General features: G+C 33.4%; 1 pseudogene; it reads left to right on the top strand.

The window, feature by feature from the left end:
- The first annotated feature begins 6,295 nt into the window (after positions 1 to 6,295).
- LOC122280905 lies at positions 6,296 to 13,263 on the top strand (annotated as a pseudogene).
- The last annotated feature ends 5,464 nt before the right edge of the window (positions 13,264 to 18,727 follow it).

The following is an 18,727-nucleotide window of genomic DNA, read 5'->3' as shown; positions in this document are numbered from 1 at the left end:
CAACCCTAGTGATAAAAGTAGCACACGCCAACTCAAAATCTGTCAAGTGCTGGTAAGGACTCTCAAAATCCATCCCGTGGAACTGAGGTATCACTGACATCATGCCATGTTTAATAGAGAAATTAGGTGCATTTTCAGGTAAAACAATGCATGAAGGTGTAGTGGTACGAGTGGGTTGCAAATAGTCCTTAAGAGTGCGTGGTGCAGGTGCAGCCATATTTTCTGGTTCAATTTCAATTTCGTCACCTGGCTCACTCAAAGAAAAGACAGACGAGCTATCTACCTCCAAGCTGTGTATACTACTCTCAACACTCGATGTGACTCTAAGCAACCTATTTGAAGTGTCTCTTACCCATGACATGAAACATCAATCTAAGATGGTAGAGATGAGTGGTTGATGCAAATGAGATGAGTAAACGGAGATAATATGGTAGAGAAAAATAAAATAAAATAACAAGTTTAAATTTAAGTTAGACAACTTCTCCCCGGCAACAGCGCCAAAAACTTGACTCACTCAAAAATGAGTAGCACTAATGCTATCCCAAGTGTAGGAGGATGTCGTGTAATAATTAGGAATAAATTCCTAGATCGTCTCCTCAGGGAAAGTTACTTAAAATTAAACTCGTTGAAAAATGTGAAAAACTTCACAAAGCGAAAACAAGAGGATGATATGTGCAATGGATGGAAGAGGTTACTAGTCATGGACTAGATTCATGTTTTTTAGATTTTGATTGTCAGATTGGAATGTAAAGGACTTAATAGATTAAACTCAGAAATTAATAAAACTAAATTAAGAATTAAACTAAATTAGAAAGTAATTGACAAAACATGAACTGAAAATTGAAAATGTCCAAAACCAAGATTCTAGAATTCATCTTTGTATTTAAATCACAAATTCTCAAAATAACACATAACAATTGTAATCACTATTAAATGAAGGCTTAAAGAAGTAAGAAAAATAAATAACACGAAATAAGTAAACAGCAAATAAATTACCAAAACTTCTAAGCCAAAAAAATCTCAAAAGTATTCCATAAACTTTAAATTGAAGTTAAATAAAAATAGAGAACGAAAAGTCTAGACGAAAACTCTCCTTCACCATTCTATTGAAATATAAAGCGAAAAGGAAACAACTTCTCACTGACTTTGCTTTCTTTCCTTTTTATTTTTCAGTTTTAGCACAACACATTAAGCACCCACCGACTTCTCTCAATTAATTCCAGCACATCACACTTCAGCTCAAGCAAATCATGCACCGAACACCAATCACGGCATCTCTCCTTTCACACCTTTATTCTACCGTCCAGCCACACACACACACACACACATATATATAGATAGTTGAATTCGGTGCTTCTCCATTCCATCCAGCAATATATATATATATATATATCAAGTCGGCGCCAAACTCCCCCAACTACCCCTCTCCATATAAATGAGGAATTGTTTCTGTAAATCCATGTAAACAACTCAAATTTGATTCTTACTACTGACAGACTTTGGCAACTTAGCATAAGAGCATTCTTATTGGACTATCCAAATGCAAATGTAAAGTTTGCATAATATGACATGATTTTATATTTGGCTACTCCACTCAAAACTTATTTCCACATTAGATTATCCATCTATTAGTCGAAATAATAATATTTTTTTAAAATTTCTATTTTTTTTTTCTAAATTAAGAGCGGAAATACATTATTATCTTTCATTAAATAATATGGAGAAATAAAGCAGGAGGAAGGATAAGAATGGGAAGAGAGAATAGAAGGAGAGACAGAGTGTATAAAGATATTATTATTTTTATTTATTTAGATGTAAAATAGTAACAATCAAATTTGATTCGAAACCTTAATTTTACTATAGCCAAAAGTAAAAATTTTTGAAACTAGATAATTCAATGTAGAGTATTTTCAAGTTCTATTAGCTAAATTTCTGATTGGATTTACATTTGCATAATCCAATGAGGATGCTTGATATGTATTTAAGCATGAGCCGGTGTACCACCTGACACAGTTTTTTTTTTTTCAATTTAATTCAAGGTTAATCTCCTTGCAACGCATGTTGGAAAATTGCCTGAATAGATTGAAGATGACATCAGGCGCCCAAAATATTTTAGTCCTAGTTAAGCAATGGAATATGGCATCATCAATAAGGTGTCTCGAGAAAGAAAGATTAACTTTAGTGTCTGGTCTAGTTGCATGTCTTACAACACTAATTATGAAGGCCGGGGAGTTGTCTCAGACCTCATTAGAATAACTAAACTCAAACCTAAGTTTTAGTTAATATGACATGACTTTTTCTTTACCTACATTCACATCAAATCCGCATGTTGGATTATCTATATATTCTTTATAAAATAATAAACTAATATTAATTTATTTTTAAAAAATTTAAAAATTATTTAATTTTATGTGCTTTTAGTTGTTATGAACCATTTATGGAGTGTGATGTCATTACTCAGTTGTTATGAACCATTTATGGAGTGTGATGTCATTACTCCAGCCCATTATAGTGATGGCAACTTTCTCTGGGTTGCAGAGTCTGTTGATATAATCATTCCTATTCTAATTCGTGTTAATTTTTTCTTCAATGGTTTGATATAGTGATGTGGAAATTTACTTCACGCATTTTCTTAGTCCCAATTATTTTGATTTAGGGTGTTTTGTATGTTTCTTAACTCGTTTGTCTAGAATTTTAGGTGTCTTTTACATCTATTAAATTCTTGGAAATTCTTAGTATTTTTCAGATATTTAATTATTGAATTAGGTTGAAATTGAGATGATATGAAGAGGCAGCAATCTGGCTAGGCCTAGAAAGCAAATCCTAGTTGGTCTAGCTTAGTCAAACCAGAACATTGTTCGGTTTTGGGGCTCTAACTAGAGTTACGTACCTCGGTTTCAGGTTTTTTTTTTTTATTTTATTTTTTTACTTTTGCTTGTTGGAAAGTTAAGATGTAAGCCAAAATCTTTTATGAAGAGTCCAAAATTCCATTCTACCATTTTGAAGTTCAAAACTTAGTAGAAATAGAGAAGTTCGAATTTGTCCAGAAGTTTACTGCAGCCCGTATCTGGAGCTTTGGAAGTTTGAATAAAGCAAACCCAGGTTGGAAATCTGACAACGGTATCTAAAATTTTTGTGAAAGGCTAAACTCCAAAATGTGTCGTTTTGATGCTCTAAATTCAGTTAGAAATTAGTCAACCAAGAATTCTAGATTTTCAACAGTAAATACGGGGGAAATCTGTTTTAAAATTTGAAAGGAGAATTGATTTTAAATTGGATGGATTTTCAGCTACAGATATAAATGGCAGGTTTTCAAATTATATATAGGAGAATTTTTGAATTAGATATAGTAGATATAGATTTTCGAATTAGATAACAAAAATATTTTGAAAATAAAGGAGGGGAGATTTTAGTCTGAGTTTTTTGGAGGCACGAAGCTTTTGGAGTCTTTCAATTCTTCTAGACACATGGGACCCAGGTTCCTTTTGCATTTTGGCTGGACGTGAGAAAAAAAGGAAAGGGAAGAACGAAGCTCACGAGTTTTGCAATTACAGAGTTCTTTTTTTTCTTTTTCTAATTTTTTAGTTGATGAATTTTTAATAAAGATGTTGAATTCAAATTTATGTTTGAGAAATAATTGAATTATTTTATTGTTTATGATTTGCTAGTTTTCTTATTCTAGAGTTAGGATGTAGTCATTGAATTTTATATGATTTTAGTACGGTATGGTTGTATTGAATATCTTTTGTTAATTGCAATTGGATGGTTTCGACTTTCTTTCTTGCAATTTACTGGCCATGAATTGCATGATTAGGATGTTGAATGAAGTAACAAAAGTTGACGTTCAATATTAGTTTGTGAATTCATCAAACTAGTTTAGAAATAAATACACACCTTTGAGACCTACATTCAAGAATTCCACAGAGCATAATGACTTTATATTAATATTTGTGATTACGAAAGTATACATATGATTAATATAGGTATAAGTGTTATAACTTGAAAGAGGATATCACATAAAAAAGGGAATTCGGTCATTGCAATTAGCAAAATATTAATGCGAGCATCCATGTTTAAACTCATTGAAGAAATTCAATTGATGAAATCCAAGCCCTAGGAACCTTTCCTATTTGACTCTTCAAGTAAAGAATTTGTAATTAATCACAGCAATTTTGGATCATATAAATAATATAGGAAATTTAATAAATTGGTACTTGAATCTCCTCCTTGTGGAGATGATACTCTTTTTGCCCTGTTATAGGCACCATCATACAGGTGTCAAAATATTTCTTGGTTTGTGAATTAGTTGTTGGCCAAGCAATGAGATAGTTTAAATGGAGTATTTTTTAGATTTTGGGAAATGTGAGAGAAAAAGTTGAATAAAAAATATTATTAAGTTAAAATATTATTATAATATGGCTTTATAATATTATTTTTATTCAGAAATTTGAAAATTTTAAATTAATTTTTATTTAAAAATTTAGAAAAGTTCTAATAGTTAATTTAAAAATATTTTTATTTAAATTATGTTTCAGTAGGAGACATGATATTGAAATAAGATAAGTCACGATATATATATAGATATATAAATAAATGAAAGATAAGTCACCCGTTTATTAGTGCGATGTGACCGAGAGGATGAAGATGATGGCTATGGTGGACGAGGGTTATATTGTGTTTACTTTGTATTGTTTGAATATAATATTGTTTGGTGGCTATAGTACAATTAACGGAGATGAGATGGCCAGCCTAGCTAGTGGGTTATATTGTGTTTACTTCTTGGGGGCTGCTACGGTCACCGCTCTCAGGGAGTTGGTCGGGAGCTACCATTAGCAATTTATTTATTTATTTTTTGTATTGTTTTATATATATATTCAACATTTTTTAATATTTTTTAAAAAATTATAATAACATTAAACAATATTTCTTTAATCATTAAATAAAAAATAAAATAAAAATAGCCAACAGTAACTCCTAATTATCGCTAGGAGCGGTGGCCTTATCATTTTCCTTACTTCTTAAGATGCCGACCTTGACTTGAAATTTAGGTAACATCTCAAGAAGTGCATCCCAATTAAAAAAAGACAGTAAAAATTACTCCCTTCTTCTTTTTTCTTTTACTCTTTCTATTTGTTTTATTTTATTAAAGACGAAAGTTTGGTATACAAAAAAAATTCATGGACCAACATATTATTTAGATCAAAGTGAAAAATAACAATAAAAAATTCATTGATCAATGTGCACATAATAATCTGCACAGTGGGTAGCTTCCGACCAAACTTATGGAAGTATTTACAATGTCTATTAGATTTTCACAGTGTAAAAGATTTACACATTTGTATTGTATAATTAATTTTCTTCTATAATATGTAATTAATTTTCTTCGTAGTGTAAAAGATCTATTGTGATAACCCATTTCCTCTTTCTTCATTAATTATGAGTCTCGATCCACGTGCCAAACTCTGATGTCGTGTTTTAAAAAATATCAAATAGATCTTAAATCAAGTTCGATATGTTAAAGCTTATAAATATTTTAAATATTCTAAAAATATTTATATATGATATTTCCAGTGTTATTGAACTAATCTTGTTTTTAAAATAACACAATTATAATATTTTGATGAGATCTAAAAATATTATAATTGTAAAAAATTATTTAAATTAAATATTTTAGTCATTTAAATATATTACGAGATTTAACTTTATGCTGAAAACTCTAAATTAATTTAAATTATTTTATTCTCTTCGAGTAATTAACGAGATTTCATCATTTTAATTAATGATTAAGGAATATTATTTTCTAAACTTTAGTTTATAAAATAGTATTATATCTTAATTTCTCCCAGTATTTTATTATGCATTTTTAAATCAATATTTAAACTCACCGATAGATCATTTTGAGGATCTCGAGACGAAGGGCCAGGATTAAATACCCAAGCCCCTCTCTTTCTCCGCTCACTTTTTCCTTTCCTCTTTATCTCTCTTCTCCCTCTCTCCCAGCCTGATCTTTCGGCTTCTCCATAGCTGATTCCTTCCTTCCACCCAGCAAGCGCCACCACCAATCGACCATCTCCACCTCCACCACTGGTAGCTCCCTCTCCCATAGGCAAGTTCAACCACACCGGTGGTGAGACCCACGGTAGCTTCCTCCGACGACGACGACAACTCAACGAAATGGGTATCAGACCCATTTCCTCCTCCTAGCACCACTAGCCTCCGACCACCACCAATGGAATCCTCACTCCATGGGCTTCATTTCCATGGTCTCCTTTCCCTCTACCTTTCTCTTTCTTAGATGGGTCACACACACACACACGGTTTCACCACCGTGCTTGGCTACCCACGTCGCCTTACCACCACCACCGTGCCTCCTTCGTGCGTCACCTCGGAACCACCATGAGGCCACCTTGAGCCTTTCCAAGACCATGCCTAGCTATTCCCAAGCTCAAACCGCCACTTTATGTGGTGGACAACCACTATAAGCAGCTAATTGTCACAGTACATAGTGTGAACCACCACATACGACTCATTCGATGTCTTGATCGTGATGGGCAACGAGCAGTGTACGAGTTATCCCATCGATGGTATAACCTCTATTCCTCATTATTTATGATATATGTTAGTTATTAGGTTGTATGTGGACTGTGCTATTAGTAATTATGGAGTTCGCTGTGTAATTGTGAAGTGAAGTGTGGCTGCGTATCGAAGTGTTGGACATAATTGTGTAATGTTGTGGACTGTGCTGTGAGTATGGGTGTGAGATGTATGTCATAGTTGTGATGCGGCGTGGTGTGTGTAGGAGTATATGTGGAGTGTACTCCATGTATTGGAGCAACATACCATGTGACATGCGTCGTAGTGATGCGTGGTGTGGTGTGAGTGGAAGAAAGTACACATGGCGTGTGCTCTGTGTTGTGTAGTGATGCACCATATGGCATGTCGCATATAAAAATATGGTTACATACTTGAGGAGTGTAGAGTGTATTGTATAGCGTCGGGAACTGTGTAACAGTGTCCCGAAGTAGCTGTGACATGGCTTGTAGTTTGAAGTGACGGGTGTCACCTTGTAGTTGACCTATGGCTAAGAGTATGTGTTAAGTGGTGGGAAAGTATTAGAGTAGTGCAACGGAAGCATGACGAACGTCATGGCGTAACTTGGGATTTGTCTCGAGCTATGTGACGTGATAGAGGTGTATTTGTGGATGTTGTCCTCTTGTTAAGTGTTGGGATGAACTTGTACAGGGCCGGGAAGTAGGAAGAGTCCTATGGACCGGGTCTGAGCAAGTTGGTATCGGAGTATGGAGGTTGTTTATACAAGTGGGCGTTAATTAGAATTATAAGTTGGTCTTAGGTGATAAGAGGAACAAGATACATGTGCCTCTGGTAAGACACGTGTGCCGAGTAGGTTTACTGTATGTAATGGATAATCAGTCCTAAGCATAGTTACATGGTGTTTTAGCCTCAGAGTTGGCTTTAAGTTGTGCAGCATATATGGATGGGAATGAGGATTGAGTATAGGCTAGGATGCATGAAGGTAGTGATGAGTATATTGTCTAAGGTTAGAACGCATGACTCTATCGATCAAAATCATGCGTCGGAATGTGGAAATAGAAATAAGATGGAGGTCTTATTGTTTTGACCCTAAGGTGAATTATGGATGTTCACTTTAAAGAATAAGACTCTAAAGGTTTTAGCATAGTAAATGCCATGTAAGAGCCAAGGAATGAATGAAGAGTGTTCCAAGTGAGGGATAGTTCTATTTCTAGTATAGTTACTTATGCATTAGAAAGATAACGATGTAAGGTTATGTGTGTGCATGTAGGTTGCCATTTGACACACACACGAATGTACTGCATGGAATGACTATGGCATGAAGTCCAGGTAAGCATTACATTCATATTCTTCTTGAGTTTTCTTAAAAAAATGAAGGCGAAAATGAAACATTTTTCTTTAAAATGAAAATGAAAGGTTTTCTTTATGAAACATGCCTTACGAAAAATAAAGCTAAGCATAAGTTTTCAAGTATAAGTATGTAACGACCCTCCTTGGCAACCCTTTTTCACGCACCCAAAGTATGTATGTGTATGCATGTGGATGGGTGTTATGAGTGGTACATATTGTATGTATGCTCACGAAAGAAAACGAACCGAAGCTTTAAAAGATACACGAACCCACATTTTTAAACGATGCAAATGAAAGAAAACTGCTTTTAAAATGACTCTTATGAAAGAAAGAAAACTATTTCTTTTAAAATGACTTTATGAATGAAATGAGCAGAATAACTATAAGAACTGTAAAGAACTGTTAAACCTGAATGAAAGGACTAAACGGACTGTGAAGGAAAGAAATGACTGAAATGTAAAGGAAGGAAAGGACTAAAAATGAATGAACGGATTGAATGTATAATGTATGAAAATACGTAACAACCACATGAATAGAAATAGAAAAGGTACTGAATGAATGGACTGGGTAGATTACATTGTCGGGTAAGTAGCACTGGTAGTACACCCAGTGTTGCACTTTGATGGAATGGATTCCCAACATGTCGCCATGGGCGGAATCAGGTACAAAATATTGCTAACCCCAGCATGGGGCGCAAAGTGTGCAACGGACAATAAAAGCGATAAGAAAGGAATGTATGCATGTTAAGAAAGAATGCATGTATGTATGAAAAGACGTATGCATGAATGTATGTAAGAAAAAATGTATGTATGAACAAACTCTTTAATAAATAAAGGCAGCGAGTCATGGGGAACTGTTTTAAGAAAGAAAACATTTTTAAAGAAAAACCCCACATTGCAATGTTTTTTTAATTGAACTTCATGTCTATGCATGATAAGTATACGATATGTATGAAGTAACGAATGCATGACTGAAAATCTATGTTATTATACTTTAATTGTATGAAGCAATGTTTACGAGTCATCGACTCATTTTAGTTTTTATGTGTGCCCTCCCAGGGACAAGATAAGCATGACATGTCAAGACAAGCACAGCCGAAGGGGAAGAGCACGAAAGCTTAGACATGATATTTTGTGTGAGAGACTTAATTTATGAAATTTAATTTTTTCCGCTGTAACATTTTTAATTAAGAAAATAAGTTTTATTTACAAATATGGAGCCTTTTGTATCTTGGCATAAAAAGAAAAGAAATTTTCAAAAGGAATGGTAATTCCCATCTATTTTTATTAAAATCATTTTCTAAAGGACCCACTACAAGGACAGGCGTTATATCTACAAATTGATCTCTTAATTTGTTTTTTTAGTTGGAGTTAGTCGCCTCGAAAGTTCAAACCCCAATTACCGAAAACCTCCAAAAAGTCCTGGAGATTATTTCACTATCATTTAATATTTGATCAATATTACTTTTTATTTACCTTTTATTATTATTTACTATTATTTAATATTTTATCATTATTTTTTATTATTTTTTTAATATTATTCAAAGATCATCTGAAATCAATTAACTATTCAAACATTGATCATGACTCATTTAGAGAATGAGATGATACAAGAATTGTATGAATAATAGTAAGATAATTTGTGAATAGTTATGAAATAGTTTGAGTTAAATATTTTTTAAAATTTAGAAAATAAGAGAGAAAATATTAAATAAAAAATGTTATAAAATTTATTAATGCGCTGTGACCAAGAGGATGAAGATGGTGGCTATGGTGGACGTGGGTATGATGGCTACTTCCTTTTTTCCTTTTCTATTGGTGTTATATTTTTGAATAAGAAAATTTTGTACAAGAAAAAAAAAATCTATTGATCACAAAATTAATGTGCGCATAATAACCTGCACGTACAGTAGTATTTATAATGTCTATTAGATCCTCGGTAATATGTAGAAAGTGTTATTTGAAGAAGAAAAATGATCGTCTGATCATGCAACATGTATATATACAATAATTAATACTTTGGCTTTCTCACTGAAAAGAAAGAAAAAAAAAAAAAAAAGAACGAGAGAGAGAGAATTAATTAGGGATGAAGTATGTTTTATTTCGGTGTATATTATATAAAATATTCTTCTGGTTATATTTTGAGCTCTCTTAGGCCTCGTTTTCATGTTAAGTTGAGTGAAAATGAATTGAGTTATTTATGAATAATAAAGAGTCGAGATGATAAAATAAATTTTGTGAAACTCACCTAAAATGAGTTTAGATATGTTTATATGTTAAGATGATCAGTTTAGATATATTTATGAGAAGTTAAAAAAGATTGTAGGTTCCGCTTGTAAAGAAATATTGAGTTAAAAAAGATTATGGGTATTTATAAATATGTTTTGAGTTAAGATAAATTTAATAATTTAAGAGTTGAGTATTTAAATTTTTGACCCATTTTAAAATCAAAATATGTCTTCTCTCCTACGATGAAATTCTTTGTTGAAATTTGTTGAAATTCTTTGTCATTAATAACGATGATGCCGGGTATTCCAGAAAAAGGTCGGAAACAACAGACATAAAACTGTTTGTATACTATGGGATAATAGAGCCAAGTCCTTCTATTAATATTTAATATCATAACAGATAAAGGTCCCGAGTATTCCAGAAAGAGAAATATTTTAAACATGCGCGCAATGATTTTTATTCCAAAAATGGTCTCGAGAGGTACTCAATATTAAGAGCATTCGAGCAAATATCTCAATGGATAACCTAAATATCGCGTGCATTGGATTATTTTAATATTATTAGGACAAAATATCCTATGTGGTGGATTATGCAAATTGTATCAACAGTTAATTAATACTACAGTTAATGCAAAATAAAAATCATCTATGCCGTGCATTGCATTTCTCTTTTTGGTAGAATATGATTAACCATGCATTCAATTAGAATATATTATTAATATATGATTACTATTTACTAATTAATATATTATTGGTAGAATGGTAAAACATAATAAAAATAAATAAATTAAAAATAATATTTTAATATTATATTTTATTATATAAAAAATAAATAGATAATTCAATATGAGAATTGGACGTGAATGGAATAAGCTAAGACATTTTCACAAAAGTTGAAACTTGGATTAACTTTAAAATGATAATCCATTAGAATTGAGATTGCTCTAAAGCATTGGTTTCTCTATATGCAAATACAAAATCACATATTTTAGATATTGCCTTTGTCATTTAAGAAAAACTCTCATATTAGATAATGCATATTTGAATCAAAATAATAATAAAATATTATTTTTTTCTAAAATTAATCATATACATACAATTGGCATTAATAGTACAAATATAATTCTAAATATAATTCCTTTCCTCCCTAAGTGGGTGAAAAAGGTGCCTCTCTCACTTCAACACATGACCCTTTGTGGTCGGCCCTCAAATCCTATAAATGCTAGACTACGATTTCTTTGCTTCCCAATTCGAATTACCCTCCTCGTCCATTTTCTTCTGCTACTCTGTTTGCATGCTTCTTAATTATAGCTTTGGTTTTGGTCTCTTTCTTCCATTATCTTACCCTTTATCAAGAAACCTTGCCATTAAGATATGGGCCTTGCAGTACTTGAAAACTAAGTTGGTATTCTTTGTGTGATCTGCATGGTACTGCTCTTGCCAGCTATATACGCCACTCGAGACCTTTTTACCTACTCATCAAGAGCAACCTACTACGGTAGTGATAATAGCCATGGGACTCCAAGTACGTCTGCATATACACTTTCAGATATTATTTGGCTACCAATTTGGAGTTATTCATAACTATGCATTACAAGTTATTATGTGCATGCATGCTGAAAGAATTATTTGCTCAATTATTTTGAACAACTTTCTTTCTCTACCAAATACTAATTAATACCAATAATTAGAAAGTGTAAAAATTATTCGGTTTATATATCATCTGTGTACAGTTGACTCATGAAATGGTGATCATATAGGTGGAACTTGTGGGTATGGACAATTCGGAAGGACTGTCAATGATGGCGGCGTGACTGGAGTCTCTAGGCTATATAAGAACGCAACTGGTTGTGGTGCATGCTATCAGGTAAAATTACAAGCCTCTTTTTTGACACATCAAATACACTGCTGATGTATAAGCTTGTCACATCAACTTATCGAAGAAAATATTAATATTTTAATTTTTTAATAAATATAATGGGTCCCATAATAAGTAATAGTTTACGTACTCACTAAACTAATAGATAATATAACGTATTGTAATGCATGAATAATTAAGTGGATAAGTGTTGTGAATAAATCATAGCACAGTAACTAGCTAGCTAGCATGGTCTACCCCAACTTGTTTGAGCTTGCTTTAACTTGAAACACTCTTCCTATCATATGAAACTCAAGGACAATGATTGTGCTAGATAGCACTAATGAAGAAGTAACCTATATAATTTGCTTTACTCGGTCTCCATAATAATAATAATAATAATAATAATAATAATAATAATAATAATAATAATAATAATAATAATAATAATAATATAGCATGTATAATTAGTGGTTTTATTGATGATGACCTACTCTTTAGGTTAGGTGCACATCATCACAATATTGCAGTAAGGATGGAGTGAACGTGGTGGTGACTGACTATAGTGAAGGTGACAACACTGACTTCATACTCAGCTCCTGAGCCTACGAAAGATTGGCACGCGCTGGAACCAAAGGGGCCAAGGAATTGTTTGGTCGGGACATTATCGACGTAGAATATCGAAGGGTCTCGTGCCACTACACTGGTTACAACCTTATGTTCAAGGTCCATGAGCAAAGCAAATATCCTAATTATCTTGCTCTAGTGGTTATATATGTAGCTGGGAAAAACGACATCACAGCCGTCGAATTGTGTCAGGTGTATTCATATAATTCTTCAAGTAATGCTATATGAATTTATGAAACTCCAAGCCTTTGAGAGTTTGGAGCAAGCCTCGCATCTAAAAAAATTAAATTTTTTAATGACTTTTACTTTTTTATTTAAGAGTTTATATCACAACTTGCACCCTCTAAATTTGCACAAATAAGGTTTTATTAAAAGATATGTATTCAACAAATGAGATGATGATCATTGTTATAAACTGATGGATGGGCTGGCCTCTTTGTTCATTTAATGTCGCATGTAGGAGGATTGCATACATTGGAGGGGCATGCAGAAAGCCTTCGGGGCAATGTGGGAGATGTCTAATCAAGTACCGAGTGGTTCAACAAAAATAAGGTTTCAAGTGGGTGGCTTCGGTTGGGTGGAATCCAAAAATGATTTGCCTGCTTTGTGGAAATGTGGGGTTGCTTATGACTCAAACATTCAGCTCTAAATAAATTAGAAAGCTCTTTCAATTTTAAAAATATTTTGCTGTGTTATTATAAAGAAGTATGATCATTGCATGGGTTGCTATGTAACTGATTATTAGTTTCTCTCTAGTTACTAGGGTATTATATTGTATTGTATTGTATGCTTTGTCAACAGAGTGTTCTTGGTCATGTCGCAATATAAATAATAGGCCAAGTTAATGTTGTACTTTGGGATTAGTGATCAGATATCACGAATATGAATAATATAAGGAGTAAAGTTACAAATAATTGTCCTTATAACTCTTTCATTTGGATTCTAGGTTTTGCCCTTCATATAGATATTGTATGTATATTTAATTTTTCGAAAGAGTATATAATCATCATTCGAATTATTGATATAATATGATTTGAGTTGCAATATATAAACTTATAATTTTTTTTTTATAAATTAAATCTTATCTCATCAGTAATATTGTGAAGTGTGTGTCCTAATTTTCACCGACTTATAGATAAAACTTTTTTAATCAAAAAAAAAAATTAAGCATAACAAACAAAAATCTTTCTTTGAGACGTCACTTTTCCCTATTTTCACTACAAGAGGAAGCACTTTTGCCGGTGCTTTTAAATCGCCGGGAAATCACAAAAAATCGCCGCTATATATATACTAGCGATTACATAATTGCCACTTAATCGCCGGTACTATTCAGCCATTTCTTCTATACGGCAGCGAAGCTCAAAAATCGCCGTCTAATACAAGCTCTTTACCGACAATTTTGTAATCGCCGGAATATAATTTCAAAATATAAAAGTAGATCCCGGCGATTACAAAATCGCTGTAAAATAATAAAGCGGCAATTTATATATCGCTAGTAAATAAATAATAAAACAGGAATTTATTAACCGGCGTTTAGGAAATAGCTGGCAAATCATATTCCGGTGTTTGTGAAATCGCTGGTTTAATTATTAACCGGCGTTTCAGAAATCGCTAGAAATTTAGTACCCGGCATTTAGGAAATCGCTGGGAAATTATTAACCGGCGTTTGTGAAATCGCTGCTAATTTATTATCCGGCATTTCAAAAATCGCTGGGATTTTATTAGCCGGCGTTTCATAAATCGCCGGTATATTTTTACCCGGCGTTTTAAGAATCGCCGAAAATTTATTAGCCGGCGATTTATGAAACTCCGGACAATCAATTTAAAGATGGATAAATATTTACCGGCATTTAGAAAATCGCTGGGTAATTAATTACCAGCGATTAAATAAACGCCGGTATACATGTTACAGTTTAAAATTTGTATTCCGGCGTTTAATAGATCACTGGAAATTAATTACCTGGCGATTTTCTAAATGCCGGTATTAACCAACACTACCAGTAAATTACTTTCCAGCATTTTTTCCATCGCCGTCATTTAAGATAGCAGCGATTAATAAAGCGCTGGTAAAGACTATAACCAGCATTTCATTATATTCCAGCGATTTGAAAATCGCTGGAAGTGGAATTACCAATATTTTTTGTGCATTATAATTTTTTTTTTTTTGTTTTGTAAGTTTTTAGCGGTGATTGAAAAATCGCTGGAAAGTCCTAAGAATTCCAATTTTTAATAACCCAGTATTCCTACATGGGTCTCATTTAAATGAGACCAATGAGTTCTCATTTAAATGAAACCCAGTAAGAATACTGGGTCTCATCTTTCACCCATGCATTAATCATGAAAACCAAATATTTGCCTGTCATTCATCCAAATGTACCTGATTGACATGAGTAGCTAATTAATTATCCATACATCAACAAATCACATAATATATCAATATTTAAGTAAAGTCGCCAATGAGACCAAGGTCAAATATATTTTGTACACTGGGTGGTGCATTATACTGTCATATCAAGTACAAGCTGAGCTACTAATTATGTGAAGAGAGAATCATCACTAATATTTGAAACATGTTCAAGCCTCTACTACATCCAAAATCAAAGAGCTACCAAGTTGTGCTTGTTGGTGCCTTCAATGCACGCCAATGAACAACACTAGTACTGAAGCTTTGAAGAATGTTCCCATCTATTTAAAATTACCAAAACAGAAACAAACTCATGAGCACCCTATATGAGATAAATAGTTCTTTCTTAATCATAAATGTAACATGTACGAATTATTTAAATATCGATAAGTTGGAATGTGACTGTACAATATATCCATATATCGAGAAATAAACTAGAAACTCCGTCATAAAACCAGATTGGGATGGAAGTACCTCAGGCACCTTAGAACTCTTATTTTCAATAGTTCACACCACAACAAAAGCCTCATTCAAAATATCATTAGGGGCCTTGATACCTAAAATTTATTGTTTGGTCGATTTGAAAAATGAGACTTACACTGTGCTAGTGTTGCCTATATATAGAATGGTGTTTTCTTGAATTAGAATTTTTTATGGTATAGTGCTCAGCTCATATGAATAACTAAATAAATTCCACTCCCCACCCTTCAAAGTTTGTACAGAAGAGAAAAGTTTGCATGAACCTACAGTTCATCGTCACCTTGGCACAAGCTCACACTTTGAGAAAAAGTGACAAGTGCAGATTACAATAACTTGGGGGCATTTACACAGCCATCTCCACCAAAGAGAGATGCAATTTAGATAATCTCTCCTTCAGCATGTTGTTTAGTTCTGTATCATCCCTTCATCAGAGAATCAGTCTATCAATTCCAACACGCCACTACGTGTACACAAAAGAAGAGTTGAAAGTACTGTGTAGTGCCTTAGTTAAACCGAAGATGGATAGCAAAGCAGTCAAGCATACGTATGTCCAATCTCTATCAATTTCATAGAGATTTTTTTTTAAGAACATTTATTTTCTTACAAAAGTTAATTATGTCCAATTTCATACGTATGTATTTCCACAATACCCCATGATTACACCATCATATTGAGCACAAAATCATCAAGATAGCCCAACATTTGATCATACCATTATAAAGCAAAAATTTACTGAAGTACAATAAAGGAACAGAATTATACCAGGCCAGCAACAATAAGCCCATTATTACAAATGTAAAGAAATACACCCATTATTGTGGGGAACTATATTTCCCCTAGTATAATATCATATAAACAAGAAGCCCAGATGTATGTGACACAATAGAACATCTAAATATGCAAATAAAAAATGTCAGCACAAGGATGTTATCCTTAAAATCTGGTCTTCTTCTCCATAAAAAAAATCTAATATCTTTGATTTACCTGGTTTGTGCAAATGGCTTTTCCTTCTCAAGTTCCAATTCCTGCAGCTTAGCTTCAGCTTCTCGCTTTTGAGCCAAGCCCTTCCCCCATTCCAACTTCTTCTCCTGGTTAAAATGCACAGGAAATGATATCATTACTCTTCAAATTAAAGAAAAGAGACAGCATTTACTTTTCAAAGAAAGAAGCTTCAAACTCAAGCTACAATATTAAAACTAAAAAGATGCCCGAGCCCATAACTATGATGAACTTACCATATTAAATGTGCAAGTTTTACATCCTTTACAAGCTCATGGTTTAACGCCTTCCATAATAGAATTGATCTGTGTCTGCCAAGCTTAATAATAGTCATTTGTATTGATAACCACCGAGTCTCTTTGACAACTAGCAGAATTACTGTAACATTTTCACCAAAGCCTCATAAGAGATTAAAAAAACAAGAAAAGGATAATTTTTCATAGTCACGAACATCATCAGACTGCAATTTGTACAACCTGAATCTATCCCTTCCACAATTAAGTTCTTGCAAGATTTGGGAAATGTAAAAGGGGAAAAAACAAAGAAAAAAGAAACGCCCATGTATATGCACAGACCCTCTTTATCCTAATATATATGTTAGAAACACCAATTTCCTTCATTCATGAGAATCGTAATTCTTGTAATAAAATGGAAATTTCTTTTATGTTGAAACGTGGAAAATATTGAAGGGCCACAGTGGGACTTGTCAGCATAATTGAGTAACATGGGCTCAAGAGTAAAAGTTGACATTTGGGAACAAAAGAAAACAGAAAGAAGGAAGAAGGGAGGGACAGATATAATGTGGTAATGATCTCTAAAACTGTAAATCTCTCAACATGATCATCAGACGTCTCTTGCCATCAGCAGCTTGCACTGATATTCTACATTTCTTTTTATAAGTAAGAAGATCTTTATTAATTAGCAGTTTGCATGAATATTCTACATATCCCCCACACCAGGAAGAAAACAGAGCAAGAAGAGAAGGGGGACATGATAATCCAAGAAAAGAAAAAAATTTCGTGAACCTTATAAAACTAGCAAAATTAATGAATGTTGACCATTACGATGATGATGATGGTTGCCATAAATAATAATTATTATTATCAAATTAATGGTCAATTACTAAAACTTCCAGCAGAATCTGGATCAAGACATTATTCACTCGTCAAACATGACTCACAATACTCACTATACCACTCCTCACACATTTTTTTCTTTTTTGATCAGTAAATAGGAATTTTATTAAAAATAGGTGAAGCCAAATACACAAGACAGGTTTGAGGTATAAAATACTCACAAGAATTTTATAAACTCACTATACCACTCCTCACACATGACAGGTTTAAGGTTCTATTCCAAAGTACCTTGGGCTTCTCTTGTACTTTTACTTTCTGCCTTGACTTCAAAAAGTCTTCCTTCGATATACGTTCTCCTGCACCTTGACCACTTATACAGGTACTGCACCTTGACCACTTATAGATGGATCCATCTCTTTAAAACTATAGAGAGGAATGAATATGAGACACAATAAACAACTTATATTCACTGAACATAAACTTAAAAGGAGCAGGCAGAATAATATAATCTGGAAGTGTCAGTTTTACCTTAACCAATCAGTCTTCTTAGTTCTAGCAATCTCTTCACTGATCTCTTTGCCAGTAAGCAGACCCGTTTTATGTTGCTCATTCACAGCAGCTTCCTTTCGGCTTTTTCCCGGGGGAGAAAGATCCTGAAGCAAATATGCATGCAAAGCATCATGTGTCAGTTGAACATTTACATGGAGGGGAAAGATCAGACGACCTAGTAATCTGAAATTCCTCCTTGGTTTTCCTTGGGGCTTCTGACCCTGGAGAAGCCTGGAAGTCATCTTAGCACAAAGAACCATGACTCCTCCGTCTAGGAGGAGAAATGTCAGGAAAGTCAGATGTTGTATCGTTCTGTTGGTGCTTCAGCTGTTGTCTTGAAGGTGACAAATCAGCGCTACCTCTGCTAAAATCTGCTGGCTTCAGTTCATGTTCCGGTAAAGGTGTGTCATTCAGGACTATCGGCTTACCTGGTGGTGACATATCAGGGTTTGGATCATTAGAATTAGCAGCTTTGGGAGAGAGAGAAACCCAACCACTTCCATCCTCTGATATTGCATTATATGGCCGCATAGCCTTCAGTTGTTTGAGCCTCTTCATCTGCTTAACCTCAATGTGGGAATGTGATAATATTAACTATCTGAAAC

This window comes from Carya illinoinensis, chromosome 11 (genome assembly GCF_018687715.1).
Source record: "Carya illinoinensis cultivar Pawnee chromosome 11, C.illinoinensisPawnee_v1, whole genome shotgun sequence".
Lineage (NCBI taxonomy): Eukaryota > Viridiplantae > Streptophyta > Magnoliopsida > Fagales > Juglandaceae > Carya > Carya illinoinensis.
This window is presented reverse-complemented; position numbering and strand designations above follow the sequence as displayed.